The following is a 21,272-nucleotide window of genomic DNA, read 5'->3' as shown; positions in this document are numbered from 1 at the left end:
CCATATTTTCTTTAGTGTTGCTGGGTAGAAATGTGTGTTTASAGTTAAATTTGCTCCTCCCTAATACAGATGCCTGAAACAATCCAAACTTCTGCTCTCCAGGAGTGTCTGTTACTCCTGTCAAACAATGGAAAGGATTTTCATATAGACATTTATGTAGTAGATAYCTAAATTTGATGGATGAGGTGACATGCATCCCATGGGATGTTTAGAGTAGAGGGGAGAAGACCTATCAGACCATGATCCTCCTCACCTACCATCGTGTCCCAGAGACTGGGCAGCAGCAAACATGTAGGCAAAGAGGAAAGAAACAAACTCATGTACAAAAATGTCTTRGTCTAGCAAATTTTCCAGTAATCAGCAGTTTCAGAACTTCCTGATCTAAATTTCTTTCTGGCAAATCGTGTTTAGTAACATCAGTTGATTTGCTCTCCATTAATTTKTTCCTTTTTACATCCATGTGTATTTTTTACCTCCATGAAATCCTGTGGTTAGGAGCTCTACAATGTAATTACATGTTRTGTGGAAAAAAATACTCCACTTTGGTGTATAACTTACTCCTTAATGCTTTCATTATATGTTTGCTAATCCTTGTGCTATGAGGTGGAGTGAATAYTCACTCTGTTCCTCTTCTGCATGCAGTTTATGACTTAAAGCCCTCTGTCATTTCCCCCATCAGTCATCTTTTTCCCAAGCTTAAGAATCCTAATGTATTCACCCTTTCCTCATATGGAAAACATTCAGATCTAGGCAGTACTGATGCAAACAGGATTTTCAAAATCACAATTTAAATGGCTTTAGTATCAAGAAAGTCAACAAGATTTCATTAGAAAAAGTCCTCACCCTAACAGTGTAATRTACAATGTATCCCACACAAATATTGAATGCTTATTAATCATTGTGGAGTCCATTATCTCAAATTCATGTGCTTATTGTGCATGAATTTTTCATAAAACAAATTGAAGCTGGTTATTGTTTTAGCTATTAGAAAAACAAAAACCTTCAGAAGAAAAAAAAGAAAAAAGGGACACACTAGGTTACTTCTTTCATCTCCATTTTTATRTATGAGACCCTTCAAGGAGGAATGAAGGGCATGCTGACTCTTCATCTCTGTATTAACAGTTACAAATCAGCCAATATCTTATGGTCTCCATCATTATGTGGGGATTGTATTGTGACATGAACTGGTGGACTCAGTCCAATTCCTAATTGAAATAGTCATTAACTCACAGTGACAGGAGAGAGCAAAGAATTGAACACATGTGAAGGTATTTCATCTCCCTCAAGGGATTTTTGTGACTCTACAACCAGTGGTGTAGCCAAGCTTGTGTTCTGGGTTTGTTCCTGCTATTTATTACCAGCATTAGTGCACCCCCTAGAAGCTCCCATCAAACATGGAGTCCCATTGCAGAATAATGTAYTGGTTTCCAACATATTTTATGCACRCATCATTCAGTAAGAACTGTGTCTTCCAAAGCAAAACAAAACAATGTGTTTTGCATGATTCACTACGCTTTGCTGCAAGAAATACAAAATMATTGAGCAAGACTGCAGTAACTCTMMAATGCTTTGTTACGGTTTTCAGCTGTACTCAGCAGAATAAAGTGACCCCGGTTCACAAACTCCCAAACTGTATTTGCAAAGGTGAAATTACACATTGAAAGGTTTCTGTAGAGGACATGACCCTGGAGGCTGACATTTTAAATCTGTAAAGTTCTTGCAAAGGTGCAGTGATAAAAAATGAATGCCCTTTTCTCTGTGGTGTGTGACAGGTTCGAGTCACCACAATTTTGCTCTCAGTGGTTCTGTTGGAGAAAAATACATCCACAAATTGTTACYCACATTCACCATTTGAATCTGTGTGGTGTTTAAAGCCCTGCACTTGTCAGCTGTATAAAGAGGAAAGAACATTTTCCCTTCACTAAGGAATTGATGATACAAGCAAGAGCTGGAAGCAGCAGGTGGGGGTTCAGGTGAACTCTGACAGGACAGCTGTGGTCYTCATGCACTGGCTGGAAAATCCCCATCAGGGAATGCTTTAGCTTTACTTTGGTGTTCAGTGCTCCAGCAGAGCAGTTTTCTGCTGTGTCTCGTACTGGAGCAATCTTCACCCATGCCTCTGCAGTCAGCAGGAGAGCCATTACCAGCTCCATGGCCATATAAAGGCCACAGGAGTAATCTGTGACAGATTTGATGACAGCAGGGGAAATGCCCCTGAGAATTGTGATTGTAGAGGCTCACTGCAGACCCAGATAGCTCTCAGCTGATGGGCAGGAACAGCCTCAGAGTCAATGGCTACTCRAGCTTCAGAGATAAGAACATGCTCTGATTTAAGGGCCTATTTCTGTGGGCAAGGCTGTGAACTCTTTACTGCTGTTGAAGACATCCATCAGCCCTTTGACATTAGCAGGATTAGTTCCTGGTTRGAAGGGCAGCAATCTGGCTCAGCAACACTGATAAATTCCTGCTTGTGTGTTGTCATTTTTTCAARCATGCACAGGAAAAAAGCCCCAAAAATGGGCAATGCTGGTTGCATAGAAATTATCTCTGCGAGGATGTATGAGAATGGAATATGATTCCAAGGAATTTACCTCTCTGGGATCATCATCAGCTTATTACAGCCTGGATGCTTTTCTGTGTTCTGGCCCTCAGGCTGTTATCTAGTGTGATTCTCATGTATCAGTTTATTACAAATAAGCATAAAGAACTAGAACAATCAGTCTATATCCTTAGAAGGAAAATAATTCCATGTATATTGTAGAAAGGGTCAATTTTTGCATGTTGCATTTCCATCCTGACGAGTACCCAAGGATTGGCCTGTTTTTGTGGTACCAAGCTGAGTGTGTCACAGCAAAATGAGTGTATTTCTCATGGCTACACCTCTCACTTAGTTATGGACATCCCTTTGGTATAAAAATTGATCTCCAATTTTCATAGGCTCTTCTGGAGTTCCACCTGCAACAGGGAGTTGATCAAAGTATCAGAAGTCTGACTCTGACCTAGGCTGCAAAGTTCAGCAATGGTCATTAAAAGATCTGTTCAGCAGCAGCCAGACTTTATTTAGGGCTCTTCTGAGATTGGATGGCAATAGTTAGGAGACAATAAAATCCTGGGCTTAATTTAAATACATGACTAATCCTGTAGCTACTCTAGCCACTTTCTCTGCAGTGCCACCAAGGACAGCAGTCAAAAGTCAACAGTGAGACAGTTCTTGCTATGCATGATGAAGTATTYCAGAAAAATGGAATTCTAAACTGAAAAATTAACATTTTCAAGTCAGTTGCTGGAACAAACACCTTTCCAGGTCTGAAATTCTAATCCATTCCACTCATAAGAAAATGACCATCCTTGGAGTCTATTAGTCACACCAGGAAGACTGAAAAATGGAGCTTCCACAATAATCCCTGTAATAGTGCAATTCATGGATTAAACTGTTAATGCTCTGCAATGAGTAACAGGGGCTGGTCCAGTTTCAGCACATTTCTTCTCAAAATTTCAAAGTGGCTACTTTTGAAAGAAATATGCAATCTTTTGCTTCTGACTGCTATAACTAACAACCATATTTTTGGTTTACATGTCAGAGACTGAGATAAGGGACTGTGAATCAGAAAAGCCAAATTTTCTGTGATTTGAGCTAACCATTCATCACTGGAAACTTTACAACTGTTCATTGTGATTCTGCAGTGGCCCAGAAGAGGGCCTAAGACAAATAACCAATGTGTTACTTCCATGTGAGGTTTGTGCATAGTCTGTGTATGAAATATGAAAAGGTAATTCAAATGCATTCACATTTTTGTATGCCATAAAATAAAAGGCTGTGTTACTCTATAACATTACACAAGCRTGGTGTCATGAGATGAAGCAGAAAATCTCCCAGGGCTGTTTCTTCAGTAATGCTTGTGTTTTGGTTCAGTCCCCAAGGTTTTTGGCTTATCAGATGCAGACAAAGTGAAAAGAAACAGCACCAGTGAAAACTGCTATAGATCCGTACATCGCGTGATGCAGCGTGGAATGAGACTGAAATGTGTTCTTTAATAATGARTACTAAAGTCAACATTTATAATAGTAACAGGAGATACTGAGTTTTCTTTTCATTTGAGGGTCAAGAGTTAATGTCATATCTCAGCCAGGGAGCTTAGACACACAGTGCCCCATTTATTACCACTGCAGTGTGTCAGTCAGACGCCGGCAGACAATGTCAGGATCTGGCACAGTTTCATGAGGAATKAAGTTTTTAAAAAGACATGATCGCTTCTGTATTAAATTTTGATGATATTATGTCTTGGGTAAACTGCAGCTTCTCTGACACTAAATGTTTGCTGRCTGAGACCTTTGCTTTGAATGACAGCACATTTTTTGCCTTGTATCCACTGCTCATTTTAGCTGTGGAATGGAACAGAGTTGGAATATGGTGGGTTCAGGACACAAACAAGAGCCTTGCTTCAGTAAATGATACAAAGGACAGCATTTTCCAAGTCAATTAGCTAACAAGCCAAGTCCATTTGTTCATCTCTACATTTGTGTGCATGTGTTTATAATAAGATTGACATTTGACCGTGAGTTTTTGCCAAACACAGACTTGTAGTGTCAGCACCAGTTGGAGAAATAAGCAGGGAAGTGTGCAGGGAGCCACATGCAGACTACTGTGTGTACATCACCAATCCTGGAGGTAAAAACAGGACCTGAAATTAAACAAGAGGCTCCTGTGACTGTCCCTCACATTTTGTTTTCAGTATCATTGGCATGACTTCAGTGTTTTCATCCATTGGAAATTCTGAGTGTCTCAGTTTGTGTTAAGCCTCAGTTGACAAAGGCATCGTGGTCATGTTCAGTGGTGAATACTGACTTGCCTCTTGTGCTCTTTAGTATTCCCTGTCTCTTGTGCAGATGCAGAASTCATGTATTAACCAGAATCACTGTTACCCAAATGGCTGTTACTCAAAACACCTTTGAAGTGATAAGAAATCCTGCACAGAGGCACTTCCTGATGGCTTTCTAATTTGCTGATACAAGAAAATACAGAAAGAAGATCAAATCTCCTTTTATGTCTCATAAACCACTGCTAGTRTATATATTCAGCATATTCAGGTGGTCTGCTGTGATTGTTGAGATAATTTTTGACACATACTATTCAGAGACTTGAGATACCACCTTATAGAGGTGAAAGAGTTTAAAAACTTAATATATGTACCTAATTTAAGACTTTTCAGAACTCTCTGTTGACTGAAAAGGTTACAGAAGTTTGACATTAAAATCACTGAGACATCCCAGTGGATATTTAAGTCTTTGGTAACCTTCAGAGATTCTATTTGGAACAGAAACCTTTTCACCTGTTCATACTCTCAAGAGAGGAATCTTTCCTCTGAGGTAAGGAATGAGAGAACTGCACTGACAGCAGTTTGGTGAGGATATCTGTTCTGTTGCGTGACTTCTGGTGGGGTGGAGACCACCCTCTTTTTTTTTAGTGTCACAGTGCACAGCTTGATTTCTCTGAGCTGAGGCCAAAGTTTTCTTTCTTTTCTTTTTTTTTTTCTCTCCCTGCTCCCCTCCTTCCTTCCCCCCACATGGTGTCTGCTTTCAAGATTGCTTCAATAGCCAGCATTGTAACAGACAGAGATGGATTTTCACAAAATTAATTTCAGCACTTGGGTAGGAATTGATTATGAATCTTTGTAGTCCTACAGATGAAGTCATTAAGAAAGAACTCAGAGTGGAATGCAGCCAAGGTTCCTAGCAAGAGCATGGCAGTGATTGTGCAACAGAATATGGGAAGAGCAAGAAAAATGACAACATAATCATTTTATACCATTCATTAGTTTCTACAAACAATGAAAGAGCACAGTGGCACATGTTAAGTCAAAACAGGCTTCTAAAAAAAGTAGCAAAACTCCATGTGTGATCCAGCAGGATTTTGAGGTGAAAGATATTTGGACCACAATCTTGATTGTCACAAATCTGTTTGAAATGCGTCCATAATATTGTGGGGATTTCTATGATATTTTAAACAACCATTTAAAGTTCTTCAGATGTARCAATGTAATACAGTAAATAGAATTATAAAAATTGCAACAGTGCAGTGAATATCAACAACTTATGAATATCAACAACTTATATACTTCATCAATCATATTTTTACTAGACTTCTTTTTCTTGACATCTTTTTTTCTCTTGGAGGGAAGAGCAAGATAGCAGTAGAAAAAGGAGAGTGGTAAGTTCCTTAATTAAACTAAGTTGTGCATCATGAACAGTTATTTATGGTGCTCAGTTAATCAACATGACTCACAGCATTCCCATTAATATCACTTATGCCATCACAGGTGTTATAAGATTAATGTGGAAAGAAACTGTGGTTTATTTTTCAAATCAGTATTTAATCTGCAGAAACAACATTTATCAGTTACAAAACCTAAAACATGTATACATCTAGGTTTTTAAATTCAAGCACCTTCGGCTAAATGCAAAATATAGAAAAGATTTGGACAAGGCACATGTTCAGGATGGATTCATTTATTCCTTTTTCTGTAATCCAGGTGACCACTTGGAATCTAGAAAGGAAAGGCTTGATTTCCTCATCTATCTGGTCTACACTAGGGATTTCCAACACAACCCAGAGAGGACTCTTGAACAGTGAAAACAGGATGCCTTGAAGGATTCATGATCTGCAATTCTTGCAGCCCTGAGGATAACTAGTTCAGATAAAAATGATCTGATAAAGAGCTGAGAAAATTCTCCCTTTGAAGCTGGTTACATCTATTGATGTCTTGTTGAAAGCAAATATTTCTCCTTCTGTTCTACAAGTGCTATGTCCATATGTCCCATATTCTAGCTGTGTGACCCAAGTAGGTGACTGTGATCCTTCTCTGCAATATTTTAGAGTTTTGTGTGAAGTCAAACAGCTTCAAGGACAAGAATCATGGGAGAGCATCAGACATTATTCATAGAATCATGGAATGGTAAAGGGTTGGAATGGACTTAAAAGATCATCTGACATGGGAAAGGATACCTGACATGGGAAAGGACACCTCCCACTAGATCAGGTTGCTCAAGGCCTTATCCAACCTGGATTTCATTTTCCATTTCTTTGCATTATCCAGTTCTTTTGAAAGGGTGTAATTTCTACTGCAAGTTACACCTACACATTCCAAAGGAATCTTACCCAGAGAAATTAGTTTTCTCAAAACTGAATAGAGTCAACAGACTTATATCAGAGTCATAAAACTCCTCTTCTAAATTGGAGCGACTTTATGCTGATTTCCCTTCCCTTCAAGGCAAGTCCTTTTGCTCAGGTGTCTCTGAATTGCAGTCCCTAAGAGAGTTGCTGAAATGACCTTAGGTAACTCAGATAGAAATGAGTTTGCTTCTTCACACAGCATTGAGAGTGGTGTCAATTCATGGGAACTGTGGAACTCTGAGATTTGGATGTCTATGTCTGTGTGAATTTTTCTGTGCTCTATTTATATTCAATGAAGAGAAACAGAAATTCTTGTGGCCTGGTTTATCTCATCTACTGAAATATTTCAGATGGATTGCTAAGATATTCCTTTTTCTGACCAGTTACTGTAAAGAGAGCATCTGTTCAGCAGCACATGCTTATCYTGTATTTAGGTGAGAAGAATCTCACCTTATTTGTCTGTCACTTGCTTCATGCTCGTTACATACCAAGAACTCATCATTGTACTGGTCCTGAGTGTCTGAATGCTCCAGGCAGAATTCAGTGATGCACTGGGGATTGAATAGCACAGAGGAATTTCATAGATGTGAAAGAGTTAAAATGACATTATGAGGTTGATATTATGAGCTGATAAAGAAAAAAAAAAACAAAACAAAACAAAACAAAAAAAAAACCAAATAAAAGAGCAGAATTGCAGAGAGAGAGAAAAGGTTCATATGTGCTGACATGCCTGTTCTGGCATAGTTTAGCTTAATCCATCCTACTTGCTTTTTTCACCCTATTCTTCAATCCTCCCTTCCAGAAACAGATTTAGGTATCCCTTTATCTCTGTGAGACTGTACTTCAGTTACCTTCACTAGTAACTTGTTCCATATGTCTCTTTCTCTGAGAGTGAAGCAACCCTGCCCAAGTCCCTTTTTCCTCATTCTTACCTAATATTTCAATTTAGTCCCTTCGTTTTCCCCTTTAAGTAGTAATAACAAAAGCCCACCCTTTGAGGTTGCTTTATATTTTCACTCCCTTTCTTAATACTGAAAGTTTCAGCTACACCATCTCCCAGATTTTCTTGTCCATGGAGAACGCACCAGTTCCCACAGATTTTCTTCAATTCATATGCATAATAGATACATACATACATATATATATGTATAAAAAAATCAGAATTGTTAAGAATAAAAACTAAAAATTTCCTCTTTTAATTTTTTTTCTTTATCACATAGCAAGAACTTGGTCCTGCAAAACAGTCTTTAATTAGGTGACTATTCCAATTAATCCAATATAGCAGACAACTCTGAATGATAACTTGGAGAAGAGAGAAACAGAACATAGTCCCATGTCAGGCAGTCATAACACACAGGGATTTCTCCAAGTCATGCCACCAGAAATAGGTGGAGTGGTATAGCATGAGCAGGACCAGCAGGAAGGAGAAAGGAAAGGTCTGAAAAGCTTTAACATTTCTTCTTGGAAGGAAAATGTGTTTTMAACATTCTTGCCATTAGCGCTGGTGCTAATGGTAAAGAATCAGATTTTCTTATCTAGAGAAATAGAGTGAAATAATAAAGCACTGGGGTGCCAGAATAAGCCTTTCTTCCTTTTTTTTTTCTTTTACAAAGATAATATCATTATTTTCATATACCTTCAAAGAGGATTAAAGTTGAAGAGATAAAAATGGAAAAATGGAGAGGAATAAGAAACTTTTTACTGCCTGATACTCTTCTGTCTTACATTGAGCTCTGGTTTACACTGGCAACTGTCCAGTGGGTTGTTTTTGATTTATACCTTCATTTGTGAACTTCAGGCTCTGAGAACAGGCTGCTGTCATGGTTAATACACTAGACATGGATTAAAACAATTTGACTTTAATTCCTGRTGTTGCCAAAAATGTCCTAAGAAAGAACCTAAGAAAGATGTTTCTGAAAGCAGAGATGTGATTTGGGAGCTTCCTAACCATTTTGCTAAGTTGCTTCTATACTTTTTCTGGTCAGTTCTCCTTGAAAAAAGGTTCTTTGCTGTATTCACAAAGAGATTTATAGGTCTGCATCTTAAGATACTAAAATAAAAATTGAATTTTTCATGGACCACCTTTTCAACTGCTCTTAAATTTGTAAGTACTGTAGGTCCATTTCCTTCTTTTTAGCATTATATTTTGCGATCATATTCAGTTCTCCCTAAGAATATGCCCAAACTTAATTTATCCTCCCATTTCTTCCATGTTCAAGTGCACACACAAAAACCTCCTGCCCAGCAGGGTTGAATCCACTTAGTTCTCTTCAGTGTACTTGGAATTGAGATTCTGCACAAAGTATTGATGAAGATTTTGCACTCCCAAGTTGTGCTATTATTACATATCCCAGGGGTTAGGACACTTATGAGGAAAGTAGAAAGACTGCCTCTCTTTTTTAGCTGTAAGGAATTTGAACTTAAATTGCCCCACACTTTTTTCAGTTGAAACTACTCCACTTTATGCAGAATAATTAAATATTAACTAGGCCCAAGACAGTGACCTGGTTTACTTCTAGCTCTTGCTCTGCAAACTAGTTAACATAAACCAGGGAATTATTAACTAGAAAAAGAAATGGAACCCAGAGCTATTTTTGTTCAGGTGAGTTCTATAACTTTTACCAAAAAAATAGTTTTCCCTTGTTTTGACCTAACTTGTACTTTAATAATCCATGTAAAATACAGCTTTTTCCACAGGAAAGAAAGACACCCTGTGATAACTGGGTCACATCAGTTATTCTTAGAGAGTAGTACAATTGATTTGGATTACTATCGGTGATTACTGTGAGAGAATAGATTAATTATTAATTTCAGGAAAAGAAAACCAACTCTCAGAGTCACACATAAAATAGGGGGGTGAGGAGGGTGGGTGTTTTGTAATCCTACAAACTCACTGTGTGGCTGCCCTTTGAAAGACAAAACGTGAATAAGACCCAGATCCTCCACTGAAATTTGATGCTTTTMAATCCCAAGCAGAAGGAGACCTTAGAGACCAGGGTAAGATTGAAATGCCTTGCAGGAGTTTTATTATTTCCTACAGGCCATAGTAAGTAGCCACAAACTAGGGGATTCAGATAATAGAGCATATTAAAGGTGCTTAGATAGGAGCAGGTTTATATTTTACATACATGACCTCCYGATGGAATGCACAGCCTCTGAAACAGTTACATCAGCTACACACACAGTGAGGAGCAAAAATAAGCACCTGAAAATAAAAAAGCCAGAACTTTGAGTGAATAAGTGCCTATAGTCAAGATGGAAACCCTTAGGAGAAGATAAGGATTCCTTAAGTAGTAAATCCTTCCACTGAAAAAGAAAACAAACCACTTTYCTTTCATAATAAATAACTCAGCACATCCAGCGCTCTGACATTAGATTAGATAGCTCAMATTCAAATCTGACTAGAGGGATTTGAACCTACAGAACATACCTTCACTGTCTAAATCTTCAAACAGTAAAACTCACTGAGGTGTAGCTCTTGTTGAAACTTGACTAAAAATAACATCTAAGAGAGAAGAGAAAATAACTGTACCGCAGGTGACTGTCACGCTTTCTTGAAAGACAGATTTAGTTCTCTAATTTTGTACTTACGTGAGTATTTCATAAGGGGTGAAAATATTTCAGAAAAAAAGAGATTCTTGCCTGAGATGGTATTCTAGACCAAGRGTCAGGACATCTCTGAGGGGAGGAAGTGGACTGGAAGCCTTATTTGTAGCAGGGTGTGACACGGGTGCACAACACAGAGGAATGAATTGCCTATAGGAGTTACATCTTCCACTTCCCTGTGGAGAAACCAGGGATGTGGAGTTGAGGTATTACTAGTGTGGTTCTGTGATTCTGATGTCCTAGAAAATGTCTTCCCTAAGCTCTCTGCATGTTATAAAATAAGGATGATTCTTTGTCCTACTTTTGTCTCTTCCAGTTTAAGTTCTTTCTACCCCGTACTACCCCACAGTTGTTTTGTGGCATTTCCCAAGCTTGAGGCGTGTGAAAACTCTTTATTATTGTAATAAAAACACCAACAATAGGATCATCTTGAATCAGTGCGCAGTTTCTGATGCGTTTAGGCTGCCTGTGAGGCCTAAATCATATAATTAACAAATTTTCTATCGGGGCTTTTACCTAATTTGGCAACAGCTGTTAAAATGTGATTGTATGCTGTGAGCTGTTTCTGTTATAAAATGGCTCTATAATGTTTTTATAGAAAAAAGTCTTAGTTTACTTTTCATGATTTCATCRTACCATGATTTATATTTAACACCTCTGTTTTCCATTGTCAGCAAGAGCCAGTACTTCATTTTACTGATCAGAATTTTATGAACAGTACAGAAAGCTCACAACAAGCTGGTATTCATTACGAGAAGCACAGAATTTTAAGATTAAATTWATAGTTTAATAACTCACTGATATTTTCACCAGGAATGTGTTCACTGTTGGATACCCAGTTGTTTTTTTTAAATTTAGGTCAGCCATCAGAAATTAATGCTTGCTTCTTCTGAACTTAATCTGATTTATAAACCTGAGAGGATACACACACACACATCCACACTCTTATCATCTTACACAAAGTGCAAATCCTATGTGACAGGACATTGCAAAGCCTGTTGCTTTAAACCAATATTGTCAAACCCTAAGAGTTCATAGCGATGGCTTGCAGGAATTCCAGTAACACATACAATGTTTTGTTTCTTTTACTTCTGCTTCTGAGCTCAGAGTTTCAAGCCTTTCTCAGTGATGGGGAAGAATAACAAGGATGTTCCATACCACAGAATCAAACAATTGACAGCAATGCTTCTCCCTGACATGATACGTTTGAGATATATAATATAATAATATTTCATGCTCSAAGACACACATGCTCATAACTACATTTGAACCTGTTAAACAGCTCCACATAATGAAATAGTCCTATAAATAAACCCCTTWCATCGAGAATAAGTATATGTAACTGTGCTGAAACCAATACAGCAATATCAGTTGAGACTAAATAAAAATTTGGCCCAGTATCAAATGACACTAAATAAAAATCTGCCCTAAGTTTTCTCAGCTAGACTTACACAACGTAGTAGCCTTTTTTTATTGTGTCAGCAGCCAGGTTTACTAATTGTATCAATACTGTGATGAAAATCTTGGAGTTGAATACTGTTTAATTCTTGTAAACCTGAGGTGACAAAAAGCAATAACTACTCATATTTCTCTTTAAATGGATTTTCTTGGTAATGAAGTATGATGGATTAAATCACTGTTCAAGTAATGGAAGTGAACAGTGTTAATAGAATAATCAGTGCAAGAACAGCTGGGTTTTTAAGCACATTTGTTAAATTGCTGAGGAGATTGGTATAACTCTATAAAAGGCAAAACCAAATTTTCCTTTCATAATACATAAAAAATGCTATGTGTTGAAGGAAAAATTATATGACTTGAAATAAACCCTGCTTTTTATTTAAATTTTGGAATATAGTTCAGCAATAAAATACTTTTTGGGGGAAAAAAAAGATCAACAAGTTGACATGGAAATAAATAAACCCAAATCCCACCTTTGCTTTCCTTTCATTCTCATTTTTGAGGCTAAGACCTACTATCTTTTTTTTTCTCACAGAATTTTTTATTGCAAGGATTCATGCTATTCACCTGCTGATATTTTTTAATTTCTTTTCTTTCTTCTACAGTCTGTAGGTTTCAGGATTTCAGGAGACATCTAATGTAACTTATGAGAAGACAGCATTTTCAAAAACCATGTAGATTTTCCTAAAGTAAATTCCGTAGATGCTAATCTGAGCTGAAATTTTTCCGTATTTTTGATTTGGCACACAGGTGTGGATAACTGCTGAACAGAAACGTGGGCCTGTGAGTTTTCTCTCACCCTCTCCCCAAGTTGGAATCCTCAAACATATGTTTCCCAACCTGGATCGTACTCTTTTAGAACTTTAGACTCAACATGTTTCCACTAATTCCAGTCAATGTGTTTTAGACTTTCCCTTCGTTTGTCTGGAAAGCATCCAACACATGACATGATTTCTCTTTCCTCTCTATCAGTTATTCTTATGCTAAGTGGAGATATGGAAAGCACAGAAATGTTCCCAATATCACTTACTCATTTGCACAGTCTTCTACCCTCCCACACTGCCTGCTGCGTTCAAAATCCCTCATCTTCAGTTACATACTTACTTAAATATATTTCCTTTAATCTTAAACTATTTCAAATGTAAATCTTCAAGGCCGTGATATTGCACCCACTGAAGTCTTTCCAATGTGTAAAGATGGCCCAACTATAAAGAAATATCACCAAGGGAGCTGCGGCACAGTGGGGGAGATAAAGGCATTGAATTAAAGGGTGAATAAGGATGACAGTATTTCATGAGTGACTGTGTTCAAATGTAGATGGCAATGTTGTGCTTTTTCTGCCTCTGGTGGGTCTCAGAAATTCAGTCCTTATGTGACCAGAAACTTGACTTTGTCATCCTGTACTCTTTTGTCAGAATAACCAACAACAGAATTATTTATACAGTTGTCAGAAGGACATAAACAATACAGTAGAGATCTCTTGCCTCTACTCTTCCCACAAAGCTTTCTGTGAAGATTCCCCATTTCCTACCTGGTATATTGGGACTCTGTGTCTTTTGYCTTGCTTGCAGAAATTACAAACATGGGAGTAAATGAACGGGGTTGTGTGAGCAGGAGATCCAACCCAGTAAATATTTTCCTGTAGATCATTGTAAACCAAAATAAATGAAAATCCCCAAACCTTAGAGCTGGTACTGGTTATTGCTACTGTTATTATTGAGGAATAAACTGAAAGAGAGCAGAGTCAGATTGGCTATTAGGGTGGTGAGGCACASSAACAGATTGACCAGGTAAGGTGTGGATGTCCCCTCCTTGAAAGTGTTCAAGACAGGTACAATGGRGCTTTGAGAAACCTGGTCTAGTAGATGGCCCTGCCCTTGGCAGGGACTGGGAAGTTGATGATCTTAGTCCCTTCCTACCCAATCTTAAGAGAAAYTAATTTATGTCATGAAAAATGGTATTTTCTGAAGAACAGACACAGCTGCTCGCAGCTTGAAAAATGTAGTTTTCTACATTTCTAATCCTTTCAGTAATCAATGCCATTTATGAGAGCTCCATGGCAACAATAATGTTTCAGATATTTAACTTGGTTTTAATTTTTAACCTCATTAAACACTTTCACATATTTTCCAAGTTAAAATGATAAAAGCCTGAAGGWAACACTTGGCTGTATTATGTAACTGATAATCCATAGATGTGTTTAACAAGAATTTAAAACAACTGGAGTTATTCATATTCTTTTACTCCTGCTCTTTACCTAGCTTAACTCCAGTATGAAAAGCAAGATTTTGAACCTCTGATTCACAGTTGATGGATTTGGTCTCTGAATTTTGAAATGTTGTGGTGGATTTGGAAATGGAAACCTTGCAAGCGAGATAATTTCAAATCGCTGTTGGTACTCTCATATACTTCTTTCCTACTGTTTTGATGGTGCTGTTTTCAGCTAATGGCATACAATAAATATTTTGTGAAACACAGAACATTTCTGTGGTTTTAATAGGGATATTTTCAAAATATACAGCTCCACAGCATTTCCTGAAGGATTTAACYTTGATTCTCTTTAATGAGCTAGTAATGCTTATCACAAACCTGAAATGTGTTACTGTAAATTTTCCAGTGGTTATAAAACACTTTTTTTTTTATCCAGACACTTGCTTTAAAGCATTATTGCAAAAAATATTCTGTGCTGGATCCTGTTTTTCCTTATGGAAAACTCGAAACCAGCATTTTTAACCATCAAAACTGGTATTTAAAAAAAAAAAAAAAAAAAATCTGAACAGAAGCAAATATTGAGCATTCATTTCCACATAACCTGGAAAGCAAGTGTAAAAGAATAACTCTTCAAAAATATATTTTAGTTGGGTTTTTTTAATTTCAGACCAAGGTGAGACTTGCAAATCTCTTCTTTCATATTTCCCTTTATTTTCCACAGATGTAAATCCATACAATCAGTGTCAACACAACCATAATCAGCAATTGCTTGTTGGCTGTTTCATATTCTTCTGTTAAATGACACAGCAACACCCACTAAGTGGGAGATTATTCAAACCACAAARCTGTTATGATTGGTTATTGAAAACAGAATTGTTTCAATAAGACATCTTTATCTGAGTCTTTTTGTAGTGCCATAACAATAGAAACAAATACACTGTAGACAACCAGTTGATTATTTTATTTGCAATTACAATTTTTCTTTCAAAATTGGAATATTCACAGGGAATTTGCATCTGTACTTATTAAACAAGAACTGTAATCTTATTGGAATGTGCTTCAGGGTTCTTGTGCTCATGAGCCTATGAGGAAAAGGCAAATCCTGTGAAAATTAAAGGAATTTTTAAAATKAATTTGGAAAGACCTGGTGCAAAGAGGTAAAATGTCAGCAAAATCAATGCAGATAAGTTAACTTACAGCAGCAGAAAATCTGGTCAGATTTTTTTCCTATAGGAATTCCAGTAACTTTGTAAAGATCAGATTACTCTCTTCTCCTGTAATTGTATGGAAAATGTTGTGACATTTAGGAAAACTTCTTGGAGAGATTCTCTGTATTTTCTTGGTTTGGATAGGCTGTGAAGCTCATAAAAACCCTCTCTCTGAGCCAAATGTAGTAAATTTAGAAATACATATAGCTGATATTCATTTTCTTCATCCTCAATGAAAAATTTTCAGSTCAATTAAYTCTGAGTTCTGATTAATTTCTTTATACTGAAAATGTCATCTGTCCATCTACCCTACATATTTTCTTGAAATATATATTGTAACCTCTATATTTGAAGAAGAGATTGAAGAAGTTCGGGTTTAGCAAATAATTAAATCAAAAACTGGCCTGTGATCACAAGAGTTGAGGTTTCTCATTAACTTGGGCTCCAGGTTAAAGATCTTAACTGAAATTGTCAGCTTGCTAAAGCCAGTGGGATTGCTGCCATTGTTTTCCACAGCTTCAGGATTTCAAAACATCCTTTGAATATACTTTGTGAAATATTMCATCTGAAACTATTTCTATTGGATTGAAATTCTCCCTTCTTTAACAGGATGGGATCATTATTATCTTTTTCTTGGGGTTCAGACTGTCTTCGAAATAAGTGTTCAGAATTACCTTTCATTTCTCCTCATAGGTGACATGACTGATTTTCTCAGTGGCTGCTCTCCATGCATGAAGTTAATGGTGTTTCAACAGAACAATTGGGAAATGAAGCCCAATATTTTCCAAGAACCTAAGGAAAGCAWTATTCAACCTTCCTTGAAGTCAGTAACGATTATACACTTCATTCTTTTAGGCTTTTTTGACAATTTTGTGCCTCCAGTTGATAAAAAAAAAAGTAAAGATTTTGGCCCCCTTTATAAAAAGTACTCTATACATCCCAGTGTACTGACCATTGTAAAGGAGCTGTTCCCTTCCCATTTTCTAAGTTTTCTAATTTTATCCACATGCCTTGTCTGTGCCCAGACCGAAGAGTAAGATGTGTGTCCAAATGAATTTCTAGGAACAGACTGCAGAGCYTATTAGGCTTTAAAACTTGATTGCCCATCAGCTGTTCTCTGCAATTATTTGCTGATTTTTTAACYTTCACAGAATACAAAGAGGCTCAAAGCTGTGGCTACAATGTGTGCATTTTAACTCTTTCTCTCTTTTTTTTTATTTTGCATTAGCTTTACAAGTCCTTACTTAGCATCTGTAGGATGGGACCTTAGCCCTGGATTTCTCCAGCTGGGAATTCCCTGAAGTGCTCTAAATTCAGCAATGCTTACACACGTGAAAAGGTTACAACAATATCCTAACATCAAGGCCCTGTAGTCTGGCAGGACTTTTCCATTCTGCTCCTGATTGTATCTCTGTGTTCATGCAGCAACTTGCTCTTCACTACAGATGGCAGGGAGAAAACCCTCCAGTGGAGCAACTCTTCATCAAAAAACACCATTCCATCCAAATAGGAATGTTCTGTGAAAATGCTTCAATCCTGAATTTATTTTATTCAAAGAAAAGCAGAGGGAAGGATGCATGAAAGAAGGGTCAGGCCTGGAGTCTGCTCATGTGGGGGAACGGGGCCCCACAAACCCTGATTCTGAAACTCAAGCAATCATTGTGTATGACTGAAACCTAAGAAAAGAAAAGGAGTGTTGACAGCCTACATAGAAGAATGCTGCATCCTTGAGAAAAGCAGATTAGAATGCAGAATTAATAACGCAAGTAGCTAAAAATTATAAACATTACTAATACTATAGCTTTTACAAACTCACCAATTATATTCTGATTGCTAATTAAACAGCTATCTCTTAACCAATGTATGTTTAACACAAATATATACTCTAGTTACTAAAGTAGATAAAAAAAGCTTATCCCACAATAAAATCCTTCTTTCTTTCTGTTTTTTCACCCACTTTTGTATATTTTATATCTATTCTTTTCTGTCGCTGTTTAGCCAGCAGCGACATGCTCATCTTAATACTTGATTTTTTTTTAATTTTTTTTTTTATTATTTTTTTTTGAGACGGTGACATCAGGTGTAAAACTGGTATCTGCATCAGGAGTGCTGATCTGCTCCTCCTGACCATGAGATGCAGAMACAGAGTGGTAGAAGAGGCTCATGATCCCTCTGATCCTGGGATTCTTTTGTCTGTGGCAGAGGCTGCAATGCTCTGGCTTCAGTTAAAGAGGACATGAGCTTGGCTGGCTGGTTTGGGCACTTGCTTGAGAAAAATTAACTATGAATTTGGGTAAATTGCAGTGAATTTGTACAGTCTGAATCTTGCTCCTTAAGCAATTTCAAGAATCTTTTCTTATAAGCACAAGTGCTCAACTTTCAGAGGTTTCATTTAGCCACAAATAAAGCCCTTCCTCTAGACTAAAATGTTATTTAGGGACAAAAAAATAAATAGTTACTTCTTGTTCTCTAGGATTCGACTGTGCTGGAGATGCAATTACATGTAGATTTTCACAGATCCAAGTAAGAAAGCAGCATTTACTTTTCTTTTTCTTGATTTCATTTTGACACATTGGTTAAAAAATCAAATCACCAATCTGTCAGTTAAATATGGTTTGTTCCAGGTCAATATTTTTTTACAATAATGTCATTTTATCTTTCATCTAGTGTGTCAGATACACACAATGTTTCAGATTATAGTTATTAATCCGTGACTCTCACGAATTGCAGAATAAAAAGACTTGTTTATGTATAATTTTCTATGGTGTAAACTTTYCTAATTGGAACATTGTTGCATTGTTAGGACAAAAAGTCTGACTAAAACAAACATATGGGAAAYTCAGAGCAGATAATTACCAAGAGATCACTAAATAGAAATGTTACGCACCTCCAGTTCTAAATTACTGACAGCATGTGTTTAACAGAAATTTGAAAAACATGTTTGTATTCYTGCTTATCCTGATCCATGAACTGTAGTCCACTGGCTGACTATCCTGGGATAATACTGATGTCCTGTACATTTTTGGCATGTAAGAATCTCATTTGTAGTGACTTGAAATTGAATCAAGCATGTCAAAGAGAAGTAGAATGCCTGTATCATGTTTCCTAAAGTTTAAGAGCAGGCAACATTCTCTTTTCAAGCTTAGTGTAGTACTCCACTAGGTGCCTCCTGGTCATTGAAAACATATTCCCAAATAAATACACTTCATAAGAATCTGAGCAAGAGCAGATACTGACAGCAAATATTGTAAAAGGATCTATGAAAAAATTGTGAATGTGTAAAATTCGAAAGAAAAATGATACATGGGCAGTGGGTTTTGCCTTAAATTTTTATTAGTTTTTGTTGATTTTTTTCTTTTTTTAATAAAGGGGAAAAGAAAAGAAAAGGAGGCAGGAACATGCACTCTGTCCCAAAACAAAAACAAACCAAAAAAAGGATAAAAATCTGATGCTGTCCAAGACGATCTGATGTTATTCATTATCCTGCCCTCTCAAGATCCAGGAAAAAAAAAGGAGGAATGAGCTCCTGCTTTCACAGCCATTGTTTCAATCCACCAATAAACAACAATTTAAGTAGCAAAACTCCACAGGTTTTCTGCCAGGTCCTGCACTGTCAATGCATGTCCCTCCATGGGCAAGAAAGGAGGGCTTTGTCAAATCAAGAGGTTGATCATGGCTTTATAAGGGGGAAATTCTATTATGAAGGTGCATTCTAAACATCAAGAAATCCCCTAGGAAATTTCTCCCAGGCATAGTTTGTGATTTTTGACTAGGTCAAGTGGATGCCATGGACTATGGCAGGATACTCTTCTGTCAAGGATGGAGACAAGGAGAAAGACCAGACCAAAGCTATCTAGTTTTAGGGTTCTGATTTCAGCTAATCTTTAGATTAGAGACATGTGAACTCTGGATGAGTATCATAGACTTTTAATAATCAATATTTTGGGGAACCATCATGAAAAATTACTGGGAAATTAATTTTTTTTCACTTTTTTTCTCTGTGGTTACAGAAAATTGAAAGTGTCAAGCCCTGTGTCAAAGCCTTCTTTCAAAAGCTCACATTGGTTCCTATAGCATCYGTATTTAAAGCTGGAATTTTGAAAACACCTGGAAAAATAAATCATGAAATTGTAAAAATAAAGGTTTAAAAATGAAATAAAAAAGGCACTGACCTAAACTACAGTAAACTGCTTTTCCTTCCCCAGCAAAAATGTGTGATAGGGTTTTGAGTCCCCCAAATCTCATACAATCCCTCTTTGCTGTTAAATTCTTTCATGCCTCAAAACTGCTCTAATATCAATTGAACCTGTTTGAACTCCACACCCAACAGAGCCTTTGGCAAACGCTTGACTTTCAGTTTCTATGAGGGACTATAGCTCACAATTAGTCTGTTATTCTACTTCTACATCTTAAAAAAACCCTGAATTATGTCAAACAGCAGTACAATCAATTGCTCCTCTCTCTATGGCTTTTTTTTGTTTTGTGTTCTCAGGTTTGCCTCAAACTGTGGCTTTGTGGAGACAAGAAGTGAATTTCCAGCCCTTGGTGGTGGTGACAGGACACACCCATCCCACTTCAGACAATGTGGGAGGGTAGAAGGAGGTGGTTTTGGGGTAGCTGCATTGTATTTATTTCACCTGCATTGTATTTTTTCTCCTAAATTTTGGAGGCTCAAATTCTTAGAACAAGCAGTCTGAATAGGGTGCTAGAATTGAGTAGCACTTCCCACTCAAGGAATACTTAAAATGAGTGAAGTTAAGTGTTAGAATAATAGCTTACAGGATTAATATGTCTTTTCTGAATGTTTCACTGTACCAGTCCTGGAATACATAAAGTCTTCTGTGAAGTTCCATCCAAGTTTTGTTCTCTCTTTTTGTTTAAATTACAACTGCATATATTGAGAAGAAGGTTTTTTTTCCTCAATTTATCTCTCCTAAATACATTTTCAAATGTAATTTTAAATTCTGTTGCAGTTCAGATGAAAAGTGCATCACACGTTCCCTCCAAATTTGATAAAAATTCAAATAATTAAAAAAAAATCGAAAATGTCTCCTCTTGTCAGGATCTTGCTGTCATATCCTACATGCTTAAATCCATGCAGTAAAAATCATCTCCTCATCCTGACCATTGCTTACTTCAGGGGATTGTTCACACAAAGAAAATCCAGGGAGGTGTAAATTACCTCAGAGTCCAGGGCATTTGTGTTTGACAGGTGAAGTGAAACACAGTGGGCTTGTTCAAATCCCATTATTATCAGAATCTGAAATGCCACAATATTTCCAATTTTCAGGTACATTTATTGAAGAAGAAGCATAGGATGACTCTGACAAGGTGACACAAATAGAGATGAAATAGAAATTGCTTAGAAAATATGTGTATTTTGGATCTATATTTATATAAAAATACATCAACCACTCTTTTAATGTGCCTATAAGCATATATGTGTGTATTGACACACATATATTGATTTGTTATGTATTCAATACATAAAAATATATTATTTTGGGTATATAAATGTAGAAGACTTCCTTGTAGCCATTAGCCATTGACAATCAGTAATGAAGCCATAAAACTTGACTTCTGTTTTCTTATTTTACTTATTTCTTTACTTTCTCCTG

The sequence above is a fragment of the Malurus melanocephalus genome, unplaced genomic scaffold, assembly GCF_030028575.1.
Source record: "Malurus melanocephalus ecotype Western Australia unplaced genomic scaffold, MMel_1.1 scaffold_65, whole genome shotgun sequence".
NCBI classification, from domain to species: domain Eukaryota; kingdom Metazoa; phylum Chordata; class Aves; order Passeriformes; family Maluridae; genus Malurus; species Malurus melanocephalus.
Note: the sequence above shows the minus strand (reverse complement) of the source record.